This window comes from Lycium ferocissimum, unplaced genomic scaffold, assembly GCF_029784015.1.
Source record: "Lycium ferocissimum isolate CSIRO_LF1 unplaced genomic scaffold, AGI_CSIRO_Lferr_CH_V1 ctg1348, whole genome shotgun sequence".
Lineage (NCBI taxonomy): Eukaryota > Viridiplantae > Streptophyta > Magnoliopsida > Solanales > Solanaceae > Lycium > Lycium ferocissimum.
The window spans coordinates 94,682-109,948 of NW_026714897.1; positions in this window are offsets into that span (position 1 = coordinate 94,682).

A 15,267-nucleotide genomic window follows, 5' to 3' on the forward strand; every position below is an offset into this window, starting at 1 on the left:
ACACTTCGTTTCTAGTGGCTTGGAATTATGAAAAACGAAATAAAATAAGCGAAGATTTGGTATTTATAGGTTCGAGGTGGGGGTTAGAAATACGGACAAAATACGATTAGTAAACTAATTTCGGTCCGGAGACCGTATCGACATATTCCAAACGAAAATGTTGTTTTATGTTTCCTTCTTAAATACGATACACTTTACGGGTCATATTTCAAAATACGGTCGTATTTAACAATATAAAATTCCACGTAGCCAAATTCAAAATGCACGGTGATTTTGGGTGTCACTTTACGACTTGAAATACGACGCTATAAGGTTTAGACAGTCCGTGTCCCAGGGCGTAAATCCCCGTCCCGACAAGTGAAGAGAAATTTCCAATTCTCCATTTCTTTATTGTTTTCTAAGTACGGGATCATAGTCAAGGCTTAAGTTAAAGGTCGAGGTTTTACAATATCTCTCCTTGGGATCATTTTCGTCCTCGAATGATGGATTTTGAATAAAAGGAACTAAGACATGTGCACACTAACTATCATTAGCACGTAGCGGACGAAATTTGGGTAGAATTAACCTATTAACTAAGCAACTAATTGGTGATTGTCTAACATGGAATGGATAATGGAAACTATAGGAAGGAAACGAGAGGAAGTACAATAATTATGCGGACATTTTGCTAGTTGTTCTCTGTTAGATAGGGATATACGGACTTCGTAATCTTTCGACTTCCCAGTAACTCTTCAACTTTTGACTTCTCATAAAACCTTTCAGAGGCTACACACTCTTTAGTTCTCAACTTGCGAATCGACGATAAAGATTTTCAATCGGACTTCCTCATAAGTCAAACTATCATTGAGCTATAGAGTCAGTCGGGATAACACAGAGGGGTCTCGCACTCACTTTCTCGACATGGACACATGAAACACTAGATGTACGATTCCAACTCTCTGTGGCAATTCAAGCTGCGCATAGCACTAGATCAGCCCTTTTCGCACTAATTACGTATGGTCCGATATAGTGAGGACTAAGTTTCCCTTCTTCCAAACACATGACACCCCATAGGCGAATCTTTGAGAAATACCCAATCATGAACTTCAAACACTAAATCTCTCCGTCACATCTATATAAGACTTTTGGCGACTACGAGCCGTCTTCTTCAAATGCTCTTGAATTAACTTGACCTTTTCCATAGCACGATAGACCAAATCTTGTCCCAACAACTCTCGCTACCACTTCGAACCAACAATCGGTGATCTACTCCTTCGCCCATAAAGAGCTTCAACGGTGCCATCAGATACTTTGGTAATGATGTTGTTGTAAGCAAACTCAACAAAGAGGTAGGTGATCATCCCGATTACCTTTGAAATCAAGGACACATGCCTTTAACATATCCTCGAGGTTTGAATGGTCTGGCGCTGCCGACCGTACGAGGGTGGAAATGTCGTGCCGGGGTTAACCTTTGAACCCGATCCCTTCGAAAGGATTTCTAAAATTTTCTTGTGAATTGAGCACCACGATCTGAAATAATGGACAACGGGAGTCCGTGAAGCCTAACAATTTCGCGAATATACAACTTGGCATAGTCTCAGCGTATGTGGTCTTAACAAAGAAGTGCGGCGACTTCGTAAGTCTTTCCATAATCACCCAAATTGAATCATGCTTTTTATTTCGAACGGTAATCTGCTATGAAATCCATATTTATCATCTCCACGGGAATATCAATATTCGATTATGAAGCCACCGGGCCTGCGGTGTTCGGCTTTCACTTGCGGACAATTTGGACATAGCCGCAAAATCCGCTACATTTTTCTTATGTCATTCCACCAATAAATCTTCTTAAGATCGTGATACATCTTTGTGGAACCTGGGTGAATGGAATACCTAGATGGTGAGCTTGACGATTCTCTCTACGAGCCCATCTATATCGGAACACATAATTGTTCGATATCTCAAGGTTCCGTCATCTCCCTTGTTCGAAAGCCATCGTCTTATGCTTGTGAATCCCCTTTTTCAGCTGCAACAAGTAGGGATCTTTATACTGCTTCTCTTTAACTTCAACGACTACGGAGAAAAGGGCTCTATTCTGAACAACCATACTGCCATCATCGGAGTCCAATAGTCGAACCCTAAGACTGGCCAAACGGTGGACTTCCTTGGTTATAATTTTCTTATCTGCATCAACATGAGCAAAACTTCCCATGGAACGCCGACTGAGAGCATCGGCTACTGACATTCTCCTTCCTGTGGATGATAGAGAATATCCCGTCATAGTCCTTAAGCAATTCGAGCCATCTTCTTGCCTAAGATTCCTTCACATGAAAATATATCTGTGAGCTTTTATGATCCGTTAAAATATCAACATGCACTCCATACAAATAATGACGCCATATCTTAAGTGCAAAAACTACGTACCAACTCTAAGTCATGGTCGGATAATTCTTCTCGTGAACCTTGATCGACGAGACGAGATGTATAAGCTACCATAAGACACATTCGAGACCACGCTCCGCATCACAATAAACTACGAACCCCTTGGTCCCTTCGGCAAGGTCAAATCGGAGCTGAAGTCAACCTTGTTTTCAACTCTCAAAATAGCAAGCATGCGACCCCGAAACTTAGACCGAGTTAAACTAGTTAACGCCGAGATGGTCGTAGTAAAAACAAGAAACTACGAATATCTAAAACAGAGATGAGTCCGGGCCAACTCTTCTTCAATCTTAGTGTTATCGATTCGGAAATAACATGGCCTAAGAGAGCCAAAATTCAAGCATACCAATACACACCAAGTGTCCGTAATACTACTGCGAGGCGATGAGCTCTTTGACTCGAACCCCTCGAGTACTAAAATAGTCGATGAAGACAAATACGAAAAGATCGAGATACGGCTTTAAACGCTCGTTTTAAAGTGCCGCCGGTGCATTCGTCAACCCAAAAGGCATTAAGACACATCTGAGACCCACGCCCAAAGCATCACAATAAACTACAAACCCCTCGGTCCCTTCCTAAGAAGGTCAAAATTCAAGTCAACCTTGTTTTCAAAAGAACCGACCACCGAAACTTAGACGAGTTAATCTAGTCAACGAAGTGAGGATGGAGGAAAATCCCTCTATAAAACACCCGGTGCTAGACCTCAAGAAACTACAAATATCCGAAACGAGAAAAGGTCCGCCAACTCTTGCCTCAATCTTAGTGTTATCAACTCGAATACCTTATTCGAAAATAACATGGCCTAAGAATGCCACAAACTTAAGCCAAAATTCACACTTGGAAAACTTTGCGAATAGCTCACGGTCCTTAAGAGTTTGTAATACCACTCTGAGGTGCTGAGCATGATCTGACTCGCTGCGGAAGTATACTAAAATATCATCGATGAAGACAATCATGAAGAGATTGAGATACGGCTTAAACACTTTTGTTCATAAGATCCGCAAGGTTCTTGGCGCATTCAACTCCGAAAAACATGACACAAAACTCATAATGCCCATATCTGGTTCTAAATCTGTCTTAGGAATATATTTTTCCTTGACCTTAAGCTGATGGTAACCAGATCTGAGGTCAATCTTAGAATAAAACTGGGCACCCTAAAGTTGGTCAAATAAGTCACCTATTCTAGGAAGGGGATATCTGTTCTTGATAGTGACTTTATTAAGCTGGCGATAGTCTATACACATGCGCATGAAACTATCTTTCTTTCGCACGAATAGGACTGGTGCGCCCTATAGGGAAACACTGGGGCGGATGAATCCCTTATCTAGGTGGTCTTTTAACTGAGCCTTAAGTTCTTTGAGTTCTGCTGGAGCCATTCTATATGGCGGAATTGAGATAGGCTTAGTGCCAGGGAGATTCCGAACTCTATTTCCCTATCAGGAGGGATTCCTGGAAGGTCTCCGGAAAACTTCTCGAAAACTCGCGACTCTTGAGGCCGGGCGAAGAGTCGGGGTCTAGGTATCTACATCCCTAACTCGGGACTAGATGATAGATATAGCCCTTAGAAATCACCGGGCTTTCGGATAAGAGATAAATTGACCTGCGGGTGCTCTTGAATCACGAGGACCAAACTAAGGTAGCTCGTGTAGGAATTTAAATTTAACTATTTTCGTCCGACAACCAAATTGACGCATAACAAGAATATAGCCAATCCATCCCCATGATCATATCAAAGTCTACCATTTCTAACTCGTGAAGGTATGCTGTGTCAACTTATGGTACACTCTCCTTTGGGACAACCCCATATATATATATATCGGGATAGAATTGCCTTACCAATAAGGTTAGACACTTCAAAAGGTTTGGACAATGGTTCTGGTTTGACTCCAAACTTTTTAGCAATAAAAATTTTTACATAAGAAAGGGTAGATCCTGGGTCTATAAGTGCAAAAACATCACAACTGAAAACGGTGATAGTACCTGTAATAACATCGATACGACCCTCAGCATCCTGTCGAGCACCTAAAGTATACAAGCGGTTTGGACCTCTACTTGCATTCTCTGATCTCGCTGGGGCTCCACCTGACCGAGCTCGAGTGTTCTTGTTTACCTGTGAAATCGAATTGGTGGATTGAGCTATGTCCCACAGCCTACTTAAAAATGGACAATCTCTCAAAAAAGTGACCCGACCGGCCACATCCAAAACAACCATCCACGCCCGAACGGCATGTCCACGAATGTCTCTTCCCACAAGTATTATAAACTAGGTGGAAGCCATGACCGCCGAATTCCCTTTAGATTGTGAGCCTCGACGCTCGAAAGCTTCTCTCTTCTCCTCTCCCGAACTTAGGAGCTGGAGCGCGGCCGATGAAGGAATGGGTCCGGATGACATTGTTGAAGAATTTTCTATTCTTCCCACTATTCTAAACTTCCCGGTTGACTTAACCTCTTGTTAAAGCTCTTTGTCTTTCTCTTTCTGCACAACTTCCTCCTCCTTGAGCCTTGTTTCATTTCCTTACACAAATGCCAATATCTTGGCGATAGTCATACCTCTATTCTGGGCTACAATATTTGCCCCATCATATAAGTGAAATTCAAGACCAGTGACAAACCTCTGTACTCTGGCCCTCATGTTAGGAACGAGCTCAGTAGCATATTTTGCCAGACACATAAACTCCAAGTAGTAATCCCGACAGTCCTCCCATTGTTTGAGTTTGAGAACTACTCGGCTCGGCTTCTCGGACCTCGCAGGGAATAAAATGATCCGTAGAAATGCCTCACGAACTCATCCCACGTGGCATCGAAGTATCATTACCTCGGGATAATTCCCAAGTCTCGTACCGTGCATTCGCTACTCCATGCGCGAGCTCCAAACGTACCGCCTCTGTCTCCGTCACGCTCATCATTCTATATATCTTCTGAAGACCATCATTGAAATCTTGAGGGTCCTCTTCCTTCTTTGTCCCCGAGAAGACTGGGGACTTCATTCTCAAGAACTCTTTAGCCCTGGAGGATCCTCTATGATCTATAGAATTAGACCTCGCTTCCAGACACTGGGCCTGAGCGGCTACTAACTGTGTGAGCATTGCAATAGAGCTCCCAACATCCACATTAGTTGTTCCAGTCTAAGGAGCCGGAATCTCTGTCGAAGCAGGAGTAGGAAGAGTAGTCTCTGGCGTAGGCGTCTGATCAGAATTGGCTCGGATAGCCTCACGACGAGCAGTGTTGGAAGCTGTCCTTAATCTGTTTGTAGTCTTTCTCTTTGGAGCCATAATCGTATGAAATTACGTAAATGCAAGAATTAGGAAGACATCTCGAAGTTATAGCTCTAGTTGCACGATCTAGAATACAAAGAAGTGAGACTTTCTTAATATGTCTTAGTGGTCAGTTGTTTATATGCATGCGCAGTCATACATATAAAGGAGATCCCACTCGACACGATTTCATAGATTCCCTACGACACTGAACCAACCTGGCTGCTCTGATACCAAGCTTTGTCACGGCCCGAACCATGGCCTGAGCGTGACACGACACTCGATGCCTGACTGTCTATGATCGAGCAAACCTATGGCTGCTGAGTCTAACAGTTGTATCATGAAAGCATGCAAGATATAAAATGAACCAAGAGAATACTCTAACTCAAATATAATAGAGGATGCGGAAATAAATGTTGTGAGGCAAAACCAACATAACTGAATAAAGACCGTGTCTATGAAACCTCTATGTCAAAATACTGTAAGAATAACTAAGTCAGGACAAGACCCTGACATGCCTCAAGTGCTAATGAACTAACTAATACTTGAAAGCTGGAAATAGATGGGAAGCCCTGAAAGAGAGGGGCTCACCAATTAGCTGATGTACTCAAAGCACTGGAAGCTAAGTGGTTGTTGTATCCTCTTGAAAGTCAGACTCTGCACCGTGAAGTACAGGCCCATGCATAAGGATGTTAGTACATTTGAATTGTACAAGTATGATAAGCAATTGAAGCAATGATAGGGGATATATGAACAATAAAGCATAATGAAGCTGAATACTCATATATTGAGCTGATCTGTATAGAAACCACCTGTGCAAATATCATTTAACTATGGCCTCAGGCCCAATAAATAATGAGATCTCAAAGCTATGGCCTCAGGCCCAAAATAATTACATATGTATATGAATCATAACTATGGCCTTAGGCCCAATCAAACATGAAGCAACAGGTGTAAAACTGACTACTAGCTCTGTAACCTGACTGATGACTTAGACTGCATTCTGAAACTCATACATTGAATTACAAGTCTTTTAGATTAAGATAGGGTCCATAGCTTGCATAACAAGTATAAATATAATCAGAAAATTGAGCTCTAACCCTAGGTTATGAAAATCAAGAACTAGGGCAAAATCATGAACTTGTTGAATTTCTGTGAATTATGATAATTGAGTTATGAGGATGATTAAACAATGTTTATCATGTAGATAGTATGCTTAACATACCTGAAATTGCTCTCAAACTTGAATAATAGTCTGGTCTTAGAAAAAGAGTTCCAAGGTTTTGCACTTTCTGCTCTTTAATTGGGTTTTCTTGAAAACCCTATGTTAAGAACATTGTTTCATAATTAGATTAAGAGCATATATGATAGAATTGATTTGAAAGAGTTTGGAATGACTTACCTTGTTGTTTTGGATTGTTGGGAGAAGAACACTTCGTTTCTAGGGCTGGGAATTATGAAAAATGAAATAAAATAACTGAAGGCTAGTATTTATAGGTTCTGGTGCGGGTTGGAAAATACGGTCCAAAATACAATCCGTAAGCTGATTTACGGTACGTAAACCTGGACCGCAATTCAACATATTTCAAACAGAATCACTGATTTCCGTTTCCTCCTTAAATACGATCACACTTTACGGACCGTATTTAATAATATGAAATTCCACACGACAAATTCCAGAATGCACAGTGATTTTGGGTGTCACTTTACAACTTGAAATACGGGTCGTATACTAGTTTACGGTCCGTATTCTGGGGCGTAAATCCCCATCTGACAGCTGAAGAGAAATTTTAAATTCTCACATTCTTTATCTAGTTTTCTAAGTCTAGGATCATAGTCAAGGCCTAAGTTAAAGGTCTGAGGTATTACATAAAGGGACATCAATACACTTGAATTATACTGGTATGTAAAGCAACTGAATGAAATAAAGCATGGCACATAAAATAATAGAACTGAAACCGAAATCAAATCAGAACATGCACGCATACGAGTATATCTGGCATGAGTATATATTATATGCATATAACATGAGAAAAACATTTTAAGTGGGAGATCCTTAGTATAACCGGTATGTAACCACCATATAAGAACGTGGCGTCTGATCTCTACCTGACCAGTTAAGCCATCCTGTACCTTGCCGGGGTACAAGACATGAATATGAACATAAATGGATCCAATAACCCGCAATTGGTAAACATGAAGGTATCGTCCTAACTGGGTGGAGCAATCTTTATCCTACGCTGGCATACGTAGTTTGTGCTGTCTAAGCCTTCTAGGTAATCTGTGCAACTCCTAAAACATGAACATGGATATAGTTGGCTTAGTAGCCCATGAATTATATGACTTTCTTGTAAACATGATTCTTGCTTGTATTATAACATGAAGATATAATATAATATAACTTTTACGACAACATGGAGACATGCAGGATATTCATGAAATGAGCATAATAATTCATATCTTGCATGTAAGAACCCATGGAATGCAAACTACGGGTTTTCATGGATTACAAACATTTTCTCAATAACCAAAAGGGAATATCAAGAACACAATAACAAATTATTAATACAAACATGGTATATTATGGTATATGTACTTTGGGTTATCATGTACATGTGTAGAACCCTAGTTTTTGATAAACTTTCGTGTAATCCTTAAAGAACGTGGTGTGGGGACGAATAATGATGTTTCCACATGTAGATAGAAACCCTAAATACCTTAATCACTCCAAAAAAATGAGAAAAGTCTGAATCTTTGAAGAAGAATTCCAAAATCTTGAACCTTCAGATGGGTTTTCTTGAAAACCCTAGGTTGTTAACATAGGATTTCACTTAGAATTCATGTATAATGTAACGACCTGCCCGGTCATTATTTAATACTTCGCAAAATTAATACCAAATCAAGGCCTAAGGTCTTAAAAGATAAGTCCCATGGGGTGTTTAAGTGATTTAGTAGTTAGAAAGATCAGTTTCGGAAAGAGTTAAAAGTCGTGGGCCCAGGGGAGCTTGGTTCACCGTAGCAGACAGGATGCTGCCACAGCGGTCTCGCCGTAGTGAGACATGGTTCGCCGCAGCGGTCTCACTGTAGCGAGCATGATGTCAGCCGCAGCGGACATCACGAACCAGTGAATGCGTTTTCCCACACTTAGTTTTATATTTCACCTTCCTTTTTAATAAAAGATCCTTCAAGGCTGCTAGTAGGTTTTACATTAAGAAAAAACCCTTGACACCAAGAAAAAGATGCTCCTCTAACAATTTTCACATCTTTTCCATCAATTATCATCTCTTACGGATTTCGACTACAGGCTAGGAAGGTGGATACTTCATAGAAGTTCGAATAGCTGCTCGTCAACGAGGTAGGTTGAGTTAGATTTTAATTAGTGAGTCGTATATATGTATAGAATTGACGGGAGAAGGCATGATTAGGTCTTCGGATATGGAGTTCGGATGGATATACATATAGTTTAGGGAAAGTTGTGTGTGTGTGTGTATATATATATATGTGTGTGTGTGATAAGTTGATGTCTATGTGTTACTGATTGGGAGGGGCCACTTATCGTTATTAAGGAAAGTTACCCTCGCAGGTGATAAGTTGGTAGTTTATCAACTTATCTCTTCTTTAAGCTTAGACTTTTGCCATGTTTGATTGAGAAAATAGTGCATTTAATGTCGTTTACTCCTATTTTAGGTGTTTATGTGATTTAGAAGTGATCGAAAAAATCAATGAAAACAAGTCAAAAGAAGCCAAATTGAAGAAAACGAAAAAATGGCTAAAAATGCAAAAACAGGTCGTATTTGCAAGCCGAAAGTTAGGGACTTATTTTGTCATATTTTGACTTTGGAAAATGGGGAGTTATTGGGGAAATTTCCCATATCTTTGGCCATTTTTACAAGAGTTGAAAGCTAGGGTTCATCAACCACACCATTGAAGGAGAAGATTGGAGCACTTTAATGATAAATTTCTTAACCCTTTCTTCAATTCCTTGCTTTGTATTGTATATCTAAGTGTGTAGAATTTTATTCCATCACTTTAATCTTGTTTATGAAAATATTCATTTGCAAAGTTGGATGAAATCTCCTGTTATGCTTATGTATTGAATGATTTTTATTTCTATTGAAGTGGGTCTTTGTTCTTTAATGTTTGTTAAGGGATTAGCTAACCCTAAGACCCGCCCATTTACTTTGATTTGAGCTCAAGAGAGGAAGATTGAGGTTGAAAAAGATTAATTGTTTGACGAAATGTCTCATTGAGTATTTCCATAAGCTATGAACTTGGAATTGATCCCATATTGGTCGTATGATGTAGAAATCATTCGCCAAGACGTTCAAGGACTCGGGAAAATGTATATAACTCCATCGAAGAGGTATGTAGGGCTTTCTATTCTCTTTGTGGCATGACTAGATTTTAAATGACCTTTCATTGAAAAATTTATTCCGTTAACTTGGATCGATTGCATTCCATGATAATTGAGCTGACACATACTTCATCTATGACTTGTACCAAATTATGGTCCACATCTCCTTTTGGCTATCGATTAAAAGACTTTCCGTTCAACTTGTGTTAATTATGTCCCAAAATGGTTAAGCTTACCCTTTTCTCATGAATAGCTCGTATTCACATACCTTTTCACATTTCGTATCCCTCTTGTTTATCGAATGAAGAATGATATTAGTTATGGTACTTCGACATCAAAGCAGTAGTTGATCGTACTTCCTTTAATTGATTTAACTTTATCTTCTTGTTTATCGCTCCAAGGTGACGAACCTCTCGCTGCACACTCTTTCAGATAAAAGTTGTGTGATCATATTTCATAAGAGTTTAGCTAACTTTTCGTTATTAATAATTCATAACAACATGTTTCCTGTACTTTTACTTTTTGGCCTAATGATCAAATAATGATAAACGTAATGATAGTCGAGGATAAATCTACATTAGGTCACTCCGACTCTTTCCACATATTTCTCCGATATTTGCCTTTCTTCATTTCACTTATATATATGTATTTATTTTTATTACCGAGCCGTGCTATAGTTGGCCCAAAGGTGCACTATACGTGCACCTAGACATGTTTCTTTCTTTACCGAGCCGTGTCGTAGGCGGTCCGGTAGGCACATAGCCGTGCACCCAGATGTATTTCTTTCTTTACCGAGCCATGTTGTAGGCGGCCGGTAGCACGTAAGGGCCGGTGTACAAGCCACCGACCCGCCTGCGAGATGATATTATGATGACGAGCTCACCCCACAAAGGGATTTATTATTGTTATATGATATGATATATGCTCAATGTGCCGAGGAATGATTTTACTTCGGCACGCATTTACATTTATGTCATGATTATGGTCCGCCCCGAAAGGGCCCTCGTTCGCAGTTTCGCATTGTTCTCTACATCTTTTTCTTAAAGTTATCCGTATCTCTTATGCTTATGTTATGTTTATGCTTACCGCCTTACATACTCAAGACATCTTTTTGAAGCCGACGCATTTGTGCACCGTGATCATGCCCACAGTACCCGAGACGGATTGTACCTTTCTCAAGGGATACCAAAGTTCAAATAGGATGTTCGCACCCATTCTCCCGGAAAGTCGCTCGGTCGAGTCATTAAATAGATATATATATATATATATATATATATATATAGAGAGAGAGAGAGAGAGAGAGTATGGCTATGGTACTGCTGTGGCCTTTGTCACACCCTCCACTCAGCTTGATGCATATTAGTGCTCTTAGAGGCTTACAGACTATTAGTCAGTGTACAGGTATTGCGTTTGGCCTTGCCGGCCTTCTAACTAGTTGTCTTTCTTAGTTGTGGCCTTGTTGGCCCTTGTAGTGCATATATGTGTTATTGGGCCTTTTCTGCTTGCAGGTTGTTATGGTATACTTCTTACTATTGTTATTCAGCGGCCTCGTTGGCCTATGATTCACGTTACATAATTTAGATATCACAATTGGTTCGCTCGACCCTTCGGGTGTCGGGTGCCAGCCACACCCCCAAGGTTGGGGTGTGACATAAAGACTAAGGCTTTAGGGATTCTTCTTCAAGTTCAGATTATTGATATAGGTTTTGGAGCATCATCAAGTATGTAGAGTTTCTATCTACGTGTAGGAACATCTTGTTCTTCCTCACGCCACGTTCCTCCATGATTATACGATTGTTTACCAAAACTAGAGTTTTTTTGCCATGTTCATGATAACCCTAAGCTCATGTACCATGATATACCATGTTTGTATGATTACTTCATTATTGTGTTCTTAATATTCCCTTTTGGTTTTTGAGAATCTGTCTGTAATCTATGAAAACCCATACTTTGCATTCCATGGGTTCTTAAATTCAAGATATAAACTTTTATGTTTATTTTCATGAACTTCTACCTGTTTTCCATGTTTTCATACAAGTTATATTATATTATATCTTGATGTTGTAATACAAGCAAAAATCATGTTCACAAGCAAGTTATATAATTCATGGGCAACTAAGCCAACTATATCCATGTTTATGTTTTGGGAGTTGCACAAATTATCGAGAAGGCTCAGATAGCCTGAAACTACGTATGCCAGCGTAGGATAAGGATCGCTCCGCCCGCTAGGGACGATACCTTCATGTTTACCCATTGTGGTTATCGATTCATTCATGTTCATGCTCATGTCTTGTATCCCAAAGAAGTGCACATGATGGCTTAGCCAGTCGTGCAGACGCACGCCACGTTCTGGCGTGGTTACATGTCGGTTATACTAATGCTCTCCCCTAGATATCTTTACAGAGTTAAAATATTTAAATCATGTTATACATACATATTCATGTCAGATGATATTCATGTTTATGTTCAGCTTAGCTCGCTTCTGGGCTCTATTATTTCATGTGTCATGCTTTACTTCATTCAGCTACATACCAAAGACAATCTGGGCATCGAGTCACCTTTATTTGCCTGGGGCCTGCATTTCACGATGCAGATTGACAAGATGATGGATCGGCTCGTTAGTACTCTACACGTATTAACTATTGGTGAGCCCCATCTCATTCAGGGTTTTATCTTATTTATGTTATTTTAGTTATGCATTGAAGGTATGCGGGGGCCTTGTCCCAGTAAACAATTTAGCAGTCAGACTCATGTCAGTCATGTTGTAACACCTCGTACTTTGGCGTTAGGATGCGACGTAGTAAATTTATATCTGCTTGAAGGGATTAAGGTCGTTTAGAGGTTATATAGGATTTGTGAAAGTGTTATTATAAGACCTCGTAAGTTTGACAACCTTGATACCGTTATATATTATTTTGACAACCTTGATACAGAATTCTAGAGGTGTTCCATTTATGTGTTTGATAGTTTCATATATTTCCTAGTTTATGTTGCCCCGATGACACGAGTTTCACATATCTATTGGTAGTCTCTTGTTCTTTTCAGTGGGTATAAACGGGCAATAGTGGCACCCCAAAAGATTCTCTCTAGCATGACGGTTGTTAGTTGATAACAATGTGAGAACCTTATTTGTTAATGATGATGATAGTCTATAATGTGTGATTAAAGGAATTATAGAACGTGGGCTAAGATGAATGATATTGGAAGTTCCTATTTGATTAAGATTGAAATGGAAGAGTATCTATAGTAGATTATGTTGAGAGTTCCAAAGGTGTTATTAAGTGAACCATAGAGTGTGCGTAAGATAAATGGTACTGATATTTATTTAGGTTGTTGTTGGGAGGTAGAAAGTTAGTAAGATAAACCAGTTGGTAGTTCCCGAGTAACATGAAGGGGATCTAGATCGTAATTGAGGTGATTCGTATTAACGGCATTAAATAATAATTTATAAGATTTATAGTTCTCAAGTTAAGGTGAAATGTGTTGATAGTATTTGGATTAGCAGTTTGGCTATCAGATGTACTTAAGATGAAACTAGCTGACAAAGACGAACATAGTTCTTCCCGAGAGGAAGATGATTAAGATGACTAGAATATATGTTTAGAAGGAATTCTAAGAGGATCCATAGAACAATACGTGCAAGTATTTGTATCATATTTGCTAGCTTGAGGCTCAGTTATACGTCTGTTCTCTAGATGAGTTTCAAGAAGTAGATTATTGCAAGCCTTCATTTGAGTACAGTTGTTCCTCCCATGTTATCCTAGTTGTATGAGATTATGCTTCCCTCTTTGTGTAGGACATTGTGTGTAAAGTTTCAGATTGTAATTGTCGTTGTTAGCATAAAGTATCATCAGTTGTTCCTTTTCCATTTGAGTTCCTAGAAGTAAAGTATTGCGAGTTTCTCGTATGTATTTCTTTTGTGTGACATCAGTTGTCTGGTGCTAGGTCTTAGTAGTAGTTCTATATGAGCTCCAGAGAGCCAAGTGCTACAAGTCCTCTATTTGCGTCCAGTTTCCTCCTCTTGAGATATCAATCGTATACTACTGAGTCCTCATACAGTCATACAGAACCCCCTTGCCTTGTTAGAATGTCAGATCCCATAACTTGAGTAATTCATAAGCTATATATGTAATAAGGGAACTAATTATCTCATAATTGATAATCTTATAAAAATCGTATGTAATGAATATCCCTTTTTTCAATGGCATGAATCTGTAATCAATAAGAGTTAAACGACTCGTATAAAAGAAACATATATCGTAGAGCTTTTGTCCTATAGGTGCTAAATTTTCCCGTACGCTTCCATCCTACTTTGATAAGAGGGGTTCCTATCCGCTCCATGTTGTCCCGTGATGGTAGAGAGAGATACATGTATATCTTCATACCTTCTACTATATACATAATATGCAACATATACATTATATATGGATCGGGTTGCACGTTCCGCAACATATACATTATTTATGGATCGGGTTGCACGTTCCGCAATATATACATTATATATGGATCGGGTTGCACGTTCCGCAACATATACATTATGGATCGAGTTGCACATTCCGCAACACAGGACCATATAACATTAAGATAATAAGATAATCAAGTTATAGCATTGCATATGAACGTAGTTGAGGTTTCCAGAGTATAAGAGTAGATGTATATGTATGTGTATACTAAGAGTACTTCGATAAGTCAAGGTACCAGGTTATATTCTTATCTTCTCCTCTAATGCCATATGTTTATTGTATTATGCTTCACGCCTTACATACTCGATAAATTATTCGTACTAACGTCCCTTTGCTTGGGGGCGCTGTGTTTCATGCCACGTAGGTTTAGACAGGCGAGATGAGGACTATCCGCAGTAGATTACCTCTAGAGTGCAGGTTTTGATTGGTGAGATTCACTTCTTCCCGGAGCATTGCCGAGTCAGGGTTGTATATGTACTTTTGTATTACAGATATGTCGGAGGCCCTATTCCGACTTATACATTTTGGTTATGTTCTTAGAGGCTGTGTAGACAGATCCTATGTACAGTCTAGTTATGTCTTGTTAGTTGTGATGTTGGCCTCGTAGGCCCTTGTATATATGTATGAGTGTTATGAGTTGTTATTACAGAAACGTAGCTTGACCAGGTGGTCAAGTCTTTATTTATGCATGATGCAATATTCACAGGTTGACCTCGTTAGACTAGTTTATCATTTGGCATAGATGATGCGAGTTACAGTTTGGTTCGCTCGGTCCTAG